The 13,511-nt window shown below is 37.1% G+C and overlaps 1 long non-coding RNA gene across 1 annotated transcript in view; it reads right to left on the bottom strand.

Moving 5' to 3' along the window:
• The window catches only part of LOC112424819 (uncharacterized), a 58,784-nt gene extending 54,281 nt beyond the window's left edge, over positions 1-4,503 (bottom strand). The window contains exons 1-3 of the long non-coding RNA XR_003015752.2: positions 4,212-4,503; positions 3,965-4,057; positions 3,579-3,684 (exon numbers count right to left, since the gene is read on the bottom strand). This is a non-coding gene — a long non-coding RNA (uncharacterized lncRNA). The remainder of the gene's footprint in view (positions 1-3,578; positions 3,685-3,964; positions 4,058-4,211) is intronic.
• Between the last annotated feature and the right edge of the window lie 9,008 nt (positions 4,504-13,511).

The following is a 13,511-nucleotide window of genomic DNA, read 5'->3' as shown; positions in this document are numbered from 1 at the left end:
AAATTCTGAGGTAAAAGCTCTTGGATCTTTGTGTGTATGCAGAGATGTGTTACCTTATGCAGGAAGTCTAGCATACCACCAAAGTGGCTTGTAAGTAAATAAGTACTCATGAATTAAGTAAGTCCAAATGTTCTTCAAGTTCACATGAATTTAGTAATCTTTGATGAATAAAAATGGTTTTAAAACTAATAAAATAAAAATTTTAAACATGTCTTCAATATTGTCAGGATACATTTTTGTTCAGATTTGCTAATTATTTTTTATTTAAAACTCAGTGAAGGGAAACATAGCCTCTTACTCACAGGGAAGAAAGAGAGGTGGTGGGGTTTTGGAAGAGAGGTAGACTTGACAGTTTCACATTCGTTCACACTCACCTTCCAGGATCCTAGGTGAGGCCCCAGTTGAAATGGGCAAGGTTCCCTCGCCCCCATCTCAGGGAGTGTGATGGGGGTGTGGCTTGCTTCTCCAGTGCCCACTGCTGGAACCTCTAGGGGAGCATACAGACAGGCAGGCTGTGGGGCAACAACTCCATGGCAGTGTCTAGGGGTTAATGTTTACAGCTGAAGCCCCAGTGGGCATGCGTTACAGGGACCTCTTTTAGTTTGCCTTCTATAGGCAGCTTGTGTTAACCAGCTCAATTAGACCCCCTTCCTTATCACAAGGACAGAAGGAGTTCTGTATCCCAGGGTTTCTTGCTTTGGTGTACCAGAGGAATCAGATCACACATGGGCTTGGAGAATGAATGCAAGGTTTTATTGAGTAGAAGTAGCTCTCAGCAGATGGAGGAGTCAGAGGGGAGATGGTTTTCCCCTGGGGATGGACAGACTCTTCTCTGACTGCCCCAGCTAAACTCTACCTTGTCCCCCTGGTGGATGACCTGTGATGTGCTAGCGTGCCTGCCTGCTTCTGTCGGTGTACTCTTCTGCTGGCGTGCTCCCTACCCGTCCTCTAGGGTCCAGCCACTTTTGTCTTCTTCTGCTGATGTGTTCCTCTTGACATCTGGCCCCCTGTGTGTCTGCCCACTAAGGTCTTGCCCACGTAGGATAGGGGTCAGGATGGTCTTGAAAAATGCAACATTTGGGCATGAAAGCAGGAGTGCCTGTCCTCATCTAGTTCCGTGGGGGTGGAGCCCTTGCCAGGGACTTACCTGTGGCTACCCAGTACTGCCCTACTCCCCTCCTATATCACTGTGTGGACCCAGGCATTCAAAAACTCCCCCACAATATTTGGAGAAGCCTTAGCTAGGGACCCAGAGCACCTGATTCTTCTGAATGGATGGCATAATGTGACCAAGCATTCTGAAAATTTAAAACCCTACTCACAAGGCCCCCACCATTAGCCCTAACCAACTTAAACAAACCTTTCCGTCTTTATGTTTCATAAGAGGAAGCAATTGCTCTAGTAATACTAACTTGAAGGTTGGGCCCACTGACCTGGATAAATGATCTACTTTTCCAAGCAACTGGAATTACTTGCTAAACGCTGGCCCCCTTGCCTTGGGTCAGTGGCAGTCACAGCCCTCCTTTTAAAAGAAACAGAAAAGTTAACCTTTGGCCAACCCCTAACCATCTGGACTCCCCACCATACCCAGACCCTCATGAATGAAAGGGGGTCAGAATGGCTGTCCTCAGGCAGTGCTCTCCAGTTACAGACAACCATCACATAACTTTGAAGGTATGTAATATCTTGAACACAGCCACACTCCTTCCACTTGAAGATGGTGATTTATCTCATAACTGCTTAGAAGTGATGGAGTAAGTTTACTTCAGTAGGCTGAACCTTAAACGTGAATCTATTAAGAATGCAGAATCCCAGCGGTTCACCAATGGGAATGGCTGTATGCAAGAGGACCAGGGGAGGGCAGGGTATGCTATGGTCTCACTGATACTGTAGAAGCGGGCACTCTCCTACCTGGATGCTTTTAGCCTGCACTGTCAAGCCTGCACTGCTTGACCCTCACTTTCAGTTTCATTGTATTGGCTTTGTGATACTGAACAGAGAAAGGCCCCATCATTTGGGGGACAGAAGGCAGAGCTTGTTGCTCTAATTGGGGCATAAAATTGAGTGAAGGGAATGAGTATGCTGATTCCAGGTACTAATAGTCCATCTTTCACACACATGGCACTAGTTAGAGGAAAAGGGGCATGTTAACCTCTGATAATAAACAGGTCAAAAATGGTACCATCATTTTAAGGTTATTAGAGACTGTAAGAAAACTCGCCCAGGTGGCAGTAGTTCATTGCTGCAGCCACCAGAAGGGGGATGTTAAGGTAATTAAAGAAACTAATAAAGCCAACCTAGTGTCAAAACAGGTGACTTTAGGGAAGGTCACTTTCAAAATGCCATTTTCACCTTCTTTCCTGGGTCCTGCTCTTTTACCCTCTTTGACTCTCAAAAGGAATGGAAAAAAGCCTCCAAATGGGGTTATACCAAAAGTATTGATCAGTCAGGATGGCTAATTAGCCCTCATGGACAATTTCTTTCCCCAAAAGCAGCTGACTTGCAGACTGTTAAAACAGAAACCATTCCAACACTCACTGGTCAAGAGGCCCGTCAACTGACTTTGTAAAAGTATAACTGCCCCAACCCTCAGCGAACTAATCAGAGAGGTGGGTGAGACTAATCTATCTGCTATGTTAATAACCCTAATATCCACCTTATGCAGTGGGTGGGGAGAAGGGAAAGGAGACTACACAGCTGGTCTAGTACCAAGGTAGACACCCAGGGAAGGACTGGTAAATCAGTTTCACAGTTATGCCCAGAGGCTCTAAAAGCTTATATACCTCCTGGTTCTTACGGACACCTTTTCAGGATGGGTAGAAGCCTTTGCCACCCACACTGAAATTGCCCATGAGGTGGCAAAGGTCCCCAGATTCAAGCTGCCTTGGTCAATCCAAAGTGATAATGGACCTGCATTTATAGCTTTCATTACTACGGCTGCTTCTTGGGGCTTAGAAATAAAATGATCCCTACATACCATCTGGAGACCACAGTCTCAGGCAAAATAGAGCACACCAACCAGGCCCTTAAAAGGACTTTAGCCAAAGTAAGCCAGAAAACCCATCTCCCATGGATTTCATTACTCCCCACAGCCTTGTTAAAAATAAGAAGAACTCTAAAAGAAAAAATCAAACTGAGCCCTTATGAGCTAATATATGGCCAACTGGTCCAGGTCTGGTAAGGTAACCAGGAGGTCCTCAGAAACATGAAAAAAATAAAATATGCCACCAAGGTTAGAAAAACAATAAAGGCCTTTTAGGAGTATAGAATTCAAGGATTACCTTCATCATCTCATTTGGCCTTTCATCTTTTACAACCAAGGACTGAGTTTTGTTAAAAACCTAAAAGTGGGAGGACCACAAGATTATTTAGAACCTAAATAGACAAGACCATATCTGGTAATTTTCACAACTAACTCTACCTTAGAGTTACAGGGAGTGACACTTGGGTCCACCATACCCAGATAAAGGCAGCCACGAAACCTAAGGAAGAAAGTGCCACTTACTGAGCTGAAGCATTCTCAGATCTAAGGTTCCTTTACAAAAGGATGGACAAGAAACCTCAAACAGATAAGTTACCTTGGGCCTGCATATACTTTTCTGCCAGGACTTAATCTACTTGTCTTGCTTACAAGTATTCTAAGCTTTGCTCTTGGCGTCACCTTGTTTCATTCAGAGCCTACCCCTATTTGGAAAATATATGACATCAAGGAGAGTGCAGTTAGGGAACCTAACGACAAGACAAGTCAAAATATTTAATTGTTTTCCATTCCCCTCTTGCTCAAGGAGTAAAACGGCAATTTGGCTTATTCTGGCTGGCATCAGGATAATGGGCAGTCTCCTTGCTTCATAGAGAAGATTTGCCTGCAATGAAGTTACCTTTCACAACTTCAAAACAGTTATAGAAACTTTAGCCTATAAGACTGGTGATGGCCTTATCTGCCTCACAGTCTCCTCAGACTTACTAGCCATTATCATGCATCATAACTGTCTGCTCTTGAATGACCTCTTGGCAGAACAAGATAGGGTGTGTATAGTCACCAACACTTCCTGTTGTGCTTGGGTAAATAATTTCAGATAAATAAAAAAATACATTAAAGTCATCTACAACCAGACCAAGTGGTTGCACCAATTTAACCAAAAGGGCATGGGCCCTCAGGGAATATGGAAAAATTATAAAACAGGCCATCCCTAATCTTGCATGGTTCTTACCCTTCCTGGGCACTTTAGCTGACATCCTACTTCTTTGATTTTTGGGCCCTGTTTCTTAAACTGCCTTGTTTCTTTTGTGTCTAAGCAAGTTAAGGCCATATAGCAATATGAATGGCTAGGCTTATACCCAGGAGATAACTAGACCTACCTAAGACTAGCTAAGAAAAATTTCACTCCTCCAATGGGTCCCATATCAACACCCGGATTCAGCTTAAAGAAGTTATAGAAGATGGACCTTCGTCCCCTCACACCCCTCAAGAATGAGGAGTACCTATAGAGAAAAGGAAGAATTTGCTACACAATTTAATGGTAACATGACATAGCTGAATTTCTACCCAGTCTTAATTCTGCTTATCTTTAAGGAACAGGACACCTGTAATAAAAAGTTCCCTTTGTAACCCTTATGAGCTGAGACTGGTAAGAACCAAGATAGCCAATCAAATCACTTCAAAAAGACCTCAGACTCCATTATGATCAGATTTCCATGCTAAATGGCACCATGACTGCTGACAATCACCATGACTGCTGACAATCACCATGACAGTGACAAAAAGAAGCCATGAAAGGACAAAAGGAAAGGCAGCACTCAGGTTCTGGGACATTTCCCTCCCATTACCAGAAAAGATATGAATATTCCTCTTCTCACTTTTAAGGCAAATCCCTTCATTAGAGAAATCCTATATTTTAACCCTTTCACCCCTCACTAGTTGAGAAGTTGATTTGTGAGCCATGCTTTTACTTCTCAATCCCATGGCCATTGAATAAAGCCTGCACTGATGGACGCTTTCAGTTTTGTGTGTTGGCTTTGTGATACTGAACAGGGAAGGACCCCATCTTTTGGGTGACCAGCTTTGTCAGTAATAGACTTAATACCAATTCTCTACAGACTTTTCAAGACATTAAAGAGAAGGGAACAATCCTAAACTCTCTTTACAAGGCCAATGTTTTTCTGATATCAAAGCCAGACAAGGACATCACATGAAAAGAAAACTATGGGCTAATACCATTAATGAACATGATGCAAAAATCCACAACTAAATACTAGCAAACTGAATTCAGCAACACATTAAAAGGATCATTCACCATAATCAGGAGAGATTTGTCCCTGAGATACAAGGTTGATTCAACATTCACAAACTGATAAATATGATACACTACATCAGCAGAATAAAGGACAAAAATCATATGGACAAAAATCAACTCAAAATGTATTAAAGACTTTAAACATAAGACTTGAAACTATGAAACTACTAGAGGAAAACACAGGAGAAAAACTACATTACATTGATTTGGGAAATGATTTTTTTTTTAGATTTGACGCTAAAAGCATAGGTAACAAAAGCAAAAGTACACAAATGTAGTTACATCAAAATTTAAAAGTGTCTGCACAATAAAGGAAAGAATGAACAGAGTAAAGAGAACCTACAGTTTGGGAGAAAATATTTACAAGCCACACATCTGATAAGAGATCTATATCCAAAATATAAAAGGAACTCAAACGAGTCTATAGAAAAAAAAAAAAACAAATACTCTTATTAAGAAATGAGCAAAGGACCTGAATAGACATTTCTCAAAAAAGACATACGAATGGCTACTAGATATATGAGAAAATGCTCAACATTACTAAACATAAGAAGATGCAAATTAAAACTACTTCACATCTGTTAGGATGTCTATTATCAGAAGATAAATGATAACAAGTGTTGGCAAGGATGTAGAGATAAAAGAACCCTTATACACTGTTAGAATGAAAATCAGCACAACCATTATGAAAAACAGTTTGGAGATTCCTTAAAAAACTAAAAATAGAATTATCATATGACCTAGCAATCCCACTACTGGGTATTTACCCAAAGATTTGAAATCAGAATGTCAAAGATATGTCTGCATTTCCATGTTCACTGCAGCACTATTCACAATAGTCAAGACATGGAATCAACCTAAGTGTCCATTAAGGGAGGAAAGGACAAAGAAAATGTGGTATATGTACACTGTGGAATTCTAGTCAGCCTTAAAAAAGAAAGAAATTCTGTCAATTGTGACAATGTGGATGAAACTAGAGAACATTAGGTTAAATGACATAGCCAAACACAGAAAGCAAAATATCATGTGTTCTCACTTATATGTGAAATCTAAACCTATTTAACTCATAGAAGCCGAGAGTAGAAAGCTGATTATCAGGGGCTGGGGGCAGGGTGGAGAACGGGGAGATCGTAATTGACGGGTACAAGCCTCTTAGATAGGAGAAATAAGTTTGATTTGTTTCTTTTTTTGTTTTTTGTTTTGTTTTGTTTTGTTTTTGTTTTTTGGAGATCCATTGCACAGCATGGTAAACATAGCTTATAATTGACTGCTGTACATTTCAGTATTGCTAAGATAGTAAATTTCAAATGCTGTCACAAAATATGGTAATACTTGAGGTGATAAATGTTAGCTAGCAGGATTTATGAATTCTACATTGTATTCCAAAATCATAACATACTTTTTACCCCATAAGTATTTTTAAGCATTATATGTATATCTATATATACACACCTATAATTTATCAATATAATAAAAATAAAATACCCAAAACTACAAAATCATATTCAGGTCCCCCAGATTAGACCAGTTCAACTTAAATCTTAAAATACAAACAAATAAACAAACACAAATTCTCCATTTTTAAAAAATAACTCTCTTTTAAAAATATCTCATTTTGTCACAGTTTTACAGCAGTAATAGTATGATGCATATAAGCTTGAGTATCCCTTATCAGCTTTCCCAGGAGAAGGATGGCAGAATTAAATTTCCATGCAACACACTAACAAATAACAGGCACAACTTAGAATCAAAGATAAAAATTCAAATGGACTAGTTTCTGGGATGAGATACCACCTAGAAAATGTGGCAAACATTAATGTTTCCAGGCAGTGTCACTCTGCCTTGTGAAATTACCTGGGTCTTTTGGTGTGCTGGCTACCTCTTTGTAAGTGGTTGAATAAATTCATCATCTCAGTGTCATATGAGCTCACTGCTGGCACGGTTTCAAGAAATCTCATTATTTTTTGATGTCTATGATGGATTAAAGATGAGAATATTGCTGGCCTAAGGGTTCGTTAGCCTTGCCTGTCATATTTGTCAGCTACAAAGCAGCTCTGCTGAAGGGTTAGGAGGGCGTTTGGGAGAGTGGGCCATTAAAACACAGTTCCATTACTTACACTCAGTTAGACTGAGGAAATGGAGGGTAACAAGTGTGAGAGTTGCCCCATGGGATCCATTTTCTTTGTTACACACCCCCCCCCAAAAAAAATCAAGATGACAGCAGAAATAGCAAGAAACTCTCCCAACATGGGATGGCTACATCTTGTAATTTCTCACTGCGGGAGAAAAGTGCTTGTTTGGGTAACCTCACAGGCAGTTCTGGGAGTTATGTGGCCAGGCAACATCCTGCGTGATCAACCCCAATTCTTACAGTGAACTGACGTTAGATTGCTCTGTAGCCTCTTAGAGGCGGAACAAGGCTATCTGAAATCTTCTAAGTCCTAGAAACAAAGGCTATCACAGCACATATGGAGAATAACCAACAATACATTGTGATTGAAAATACTAAACATATTTCAAAGATATTTTAAATGCCTAACATAATGATAATAAAATTATCTTTAGTGCTGTAATTTTTAAGTAGATATTATGTTCACAGGTTTTCAGGAATGTTGTACATACAAGGTAAAGCAATGGATATCTGCAATGTTACCGAAAAATTGATTACCTAATTCATGGTAATGCCTTCCAAGATTATTTCTCTCATGTTCATGTAGGAAGTGCTACTTATAGATCAGACCATGCAAGGATATAGATACCTTTGGAAATTTCTTCTCTGAAGTCCAATATAGCCATTTACTGCACCAAGTTTTCTACTAACTGATAATGATATAGTGGTGAAAAAAAATACAAGTCCTTTCCTTGCTTTCTTGAAGCTTACAATTTAATATGGTGACAGACATTAAACAAATCTTATCCTATAAATACATATTTCTTATTTGGTTTAGTTCATTTAAAAATGTAGGTCTATCTACTACTTGTAAGATAATGTGTTGCTAGTTCTGGATTCTACAGACATGAAAACAACACAATCCTTTTGACCTGCATGATGCTTACGGTTTTGTGGGAGAGAAAGATATGTAAACAGATCATGACAATACTTTGTAACACATCTAGGCTTCTGTCTCACTCAAGAGAGTCCCCTCCCTTCCCCTTCTGCTTCTGCTTCCTTTCCCTTTTCCCTTCCACTTTCTTTTCCCTTCCTTCTCCAACCTTCCTTTCTTCTTGCTGTTTAACTATTACATTGCTAATGTATATCAGGGACTATATACTAAGTGAAGTTCAGATAGGGTCAATTGGCTGCTTATTATGTGCCAGGCACAGTGTAAATTATATTACATGCATGATTAACTCAAACAAGTCTCAGAATGGTAGTATTATTATTATTATTCCCATTTCATAGAAGATTAAACAATTATCTAAGGAGCCAAATGGGAATGCTGACATTTGAGCAAAGATCTGTGTGATTTCATAGTGTGTGTTCTTATCCACTGTATAACTATATAGGAGATCTGTGTTAGAGAGAGGTGTTATTTAAGAAAAATAATAAACCTTAGCCAAAAGTGAATAAAGATAAATTATTTCTATAAAGTGAAAATATGTACCCAAGAAAAGTTATACTTGTCACTTTAATTTATTAACATTGTCCCCAAATGGATTAAGTAACACTAAAATGTATTTTTAAATAGTACAGTATAAAACCTTTCATTAAGTAATACTATAAAATAGTGTGTATATGTATAGGTATATGTGTTGCCACTCATGCAATTTTAAAAACTTAAGTAAAAATATTTTTATCTTTAAAATATTAGCTCTGGGCTTAGTGGAAGAATTATTGGGCTTCACTAATTGTACCAAAAGCAATGGCTGTAACAGTGCAACCCTGAGAAAGTGTGACTTTGGATGAGTGGTGGTGAGGGTTTGGGGGACATCACCGCCTGCTCTGTCAAATCCACTTGCACATCCAGGAGGATGGAGGGAGGCAAGTGGATGGTTGTTGAAGGATTATGTTTTTTGTTATCTTAGTTAACATGGACGCCACATGAAAACACACATCAGCTCTTTCTAAGCCAAATTTTCACCTTGAGGGAGTCACGCAAGTATAAAATACGATGCCTTACAGCTCATTCAGTGGTGTTAGAGGGAAACAAAATTAAAAATGAACTGCAAGAGGCATGGATCCTCCCATACCGCCTCTGAGGCTGAAAGTCAGTAGAAAGATAGGTCAGGCTCTGCCTTGAGATACACACAGGCTAGCAGAACTGAGACATCACTTGACACTATGGAGACTACTGAGATATGCTGAACGCGGCGTTGGTAGAACCATAATGAAGCCAGGTCATTCCTATGTATTAAAATTCTGAGAAACACCAAAGCCAAGCATGTTTCTCTGGATGCACCATGGGATCTGGCTTGCGAAACAACTCATTCGTTTGCAGGGATGTGCACGTCTAACCCACAGCACAGGTCATTCACATCTTCTCACTCCCACAGCCTCTTGTAGGGAAACTGTTCTTTACTCAAGAGAATAATCAGCTGTCTAGAGTCCCTAAGATAAGTAAACTAAAAATCTCTACCTTAAGGACTATTTGGTAGACAACAATTATAAACAAGCTCAGATTTGTACTCCTCACCCTTATAGTGTTATATAATAAATAATTCAAAACCTCCAAATTTGATTTTATACATTCAGTGTTTTAAGAATTTAATCTTAATGTGTCAGTCTCCAAATCAATCTCCCTAACACATTGTTTTCTCCATCCACCACTTACTGAAATTGTTCAATAATGTATCTCATCTGCACCCCTTACCCATTGTACCTACAACTTCTCACTGCAGGATAGAGTCTACAGTCGAGAAGACTAAGGAAAAAGTATTGAATCTAAATTCCCAGAATTTTTCCCATAGTATTCCTATGAGTTCAAAGATCCTAGAGTAAAAGGACCATGTCTATTATTTCTTTTGAATTCCCAAGTGCAATATCTAGTGCCTTAAACATAACATGTTTACATTAGCACTTGAGAATATTTGCCTCTTTGATATTTATTATTTATTTTTCATACATTATTTTGGGGGGTACTTGTTTTTTCTGTTTATTTATTTATTTAAGTTTTGGGGTACATGTGCAGGATGTACAGATTTGTTACACAGGTAAACATGTGTCATGGTGGTTTGCTGCACCTATCAACTCCTCACCTAAGTATTAACCCCAGCATACAGTTAAGTTACTAATTTGGAAACAAAATATATTAGGAAGTGAGAATCATTCATCTTATAATTTTTAAAAGAGAAAAGAATATATTTTAACATTTATCTATGCTTACTCTATGCAATACCTTGTTCTACTGAATTTTCAGCTGTCCATACTTTTCTAAGAATGGAAACATGTCTGCTATATTTCGCACTAGAGAGTTACTGAAGCTTGAAATTTTCACAACAGAAACAATGTCTTTTGCTTTTCCTTAGACAATTCAGCTGCTTCTTTTCAATACAATCTGGTCATTTCACTTTTTAAGAGTCACAGAAATATCCCCTCAGGGATGTTTTTCCCTTTCTTTCTTCACCCCAGCACTTTCTAATTTCAGGAGAAAGGACAGTCAAGGTTTTCTATGTACATTTTCCATACTGTACAAATTCCCTGTATTTTCTCCCAATGGACACAACCTGTCTCCTTCCCTTTTATTAATTTCCCCATTGCAAAATGAAAACTCTTTTTAAAAAGTTGAGTATTAAGTTTTTTAATTTGTTATTTTTTGTGAAACCAAATAAACATTTAAATTACTCAGACAATATAGAAATTAAATAGAATGATGAAGGAATATAATAAATGACTGTATGCTGAAAAATTCACATGTAGATAAAGTAGCAATATTTCTGAAAAAGTTTACACCAGGACAAAATAGAGAATTTGAAAATACAGTGTTAAAGAATGAAAATGAAGATAAATTCTTTAATTAATTAATTTTAAAATTATCACAAATTAATGTAACCAGAATAACTATATAATATTATATTATATTAATTTGAAACATAATCTGATTATTCAGTACCTACACTTGTGAAATTACTATAAAGGCATTTGATATAATATGAAAATGTTTTTCTGTGAGTCCATCTTATTTATGAATATTATTTTTGCTAGATGCAGTGGGCATTTAGCAAGCTTCTTGGAAATTTCGAATGGTAAGACAAGATGCTGAGCACTAATTCAAAGACAAAGATAAATTAGCAACTTTCTAAACTTGGGGTCGTTAAAACCAGTGAGATCATTACTTTTTAAATAACAGAGTAGATGAATAAATAAATATACAGTTAAATAATTTAAAACTTTTTCACTTCTTTTGAATTTTTCACATGAGTTCTACACATGTTACATGGATAACAGAACATGTAAACCCAAAAAACTTTGATTCACTTTTTGTACCTTATGCCCAAAAGCTGTTATTTTATTCATAACATCACAAAAGGACTATAAAAACCATACAAATTAAGTCACACAATTGTCTTCATCTCTTATCCAAACTCATTGATCAAAAGCCAACAGGTAATTTATCCCAATGTATTAGGAAATGATCATTTTGTTCCTTTTTTTTTTGTGGTTGTAATGGCTTTACAGTTATTCATAAGACTCCAGAGAATAAACATTTAATACATTTTCATTCTCACATCTTAATGTTTATACTTGAATAGTAATAAAAGGAAGATTATTTTTCTTTCATTTCTAAAAGTTATATTTTAATTGTATGTGGTAATATAGTGAGATTATTAAAATACCATATGAAATGTAAAAACTATACAAATGGTAGTAGTAGCTGAATTAATCCTGCAAAAAGGAAAACCTTGCAGAAAACCCAAAAGGAAATTTAAAGTTTTAATACTAGAACTTACAGATTCCACTTCAAGTTGTCTTAATGAATAATGAGGGTAATAAAATGACCCTTAATATACTCAGTGAGTTTTCATCAATCACTTCTTAAAATGTCTGTAACAACAAATTGCTAGCTTATTTCTGATAGCAAATTGTTTTTTGAAGGTTCAGGTACACACTGATAGAATTTTAAAACCAACAAAACTATGAGTTACTCCATATAAAAGAGGTATATCATGAGTCATGAGTCTTGTGTACAGACAACATCGATGGAGTTGGGAAAATGAGGTTGAGTAAGGTGATTGATCCAGCAAAGGAAGCTTCTATATCTGGATGAGTGATATCCTGAGTTGTGTGAAAATTTTACAGAAGGAGCTCATTAAAACTAAATCAATCTTTAAAAATATCAAGGAGATGAGAATAATGTCAGAAGACAGAATAAAGACCAATAAGATAAGACTTTCTAAGTGATGTAAAAAATGGATATTTGACAGTGACCTTCCCCCAAAAAATACTATGATAGATTCTCCAACTGATGATCTAAAAATTTAGTAAAAAAACACACACACTTGTCACTAGGAGCACATACAAATTTACTAAAAGCAAGTCATTTCCAGTAACTTTATCTTCTCCTTTGTTGAGTATATCTCAAAAGCATAGACTGATCAGTAGGTTTCATTTGAATCTTTGGATTCGGTAAATTAGGGAAAAGAAGACAAGATTACCTACCAGAATATGCTAAGCAGAATGAAGTAAGACTTTTTTTTTGCAATAAAGATCATATATTCGTACTGTTTGAGAAATAAGATGCAGGATTTCATAAAGTAATGTTTGAGATCACAAGTTACTCTTCACACAGTTCTGTAATTTAGCAACATGGAATTGAAGAAGTGAAAGGTTTTTCTGTGGGGTGTAGATGAGGTAGCATAGATGTTATTTCAGCTCCATTGAAATCAACATTCTGAAAAACTGGCCCATAAAGTCTCATTCCTGATACAATTTTAAGCTAGCTTTCCTTTTTTAAATGAGAATTTGTATAGTTATATATTTTAATAAGTTTAAATCAAATGTTAGTTAACATTTACAATGAGTTAATTTAATGTGAAAATAGTTTTAGGAGCCATCTTGCTCTCATAAATAGCATCATCTTTTATTTTTAGATGATTTTTGCTGCTTTCTACCAGTTCTAACTTTGCTAGAAGCTAGAAATGATCAAAAATATTTTTGTGAAATTTATATACCAATTTCTCCTTGGTCTTAACTCCAGAAGAAATTATAGACTTTAGGGACCTTTAGGGTATTGCTAAAGGTCAAAAACTCTATAAAAATGGCAAGGTTTAATTGACAGA

Source organism: Macaca nemestrina, chromosome 6 (assembly GCF_043159975.1).
Source record: "Macaca nemestrina isolate mMacNem1 chromosome 6, mMacNem.hap1, whole genome shotgun sequence".
Lineage (NCBI taxonomy): Eukaryota > Metazoa > Chordata > Mammalia > Primates > Cercopithecidae > Macaca > Macaca nemestrina.
This window is presented reverse-complemented; position numbering and strand designations above follow the sequence as displayed.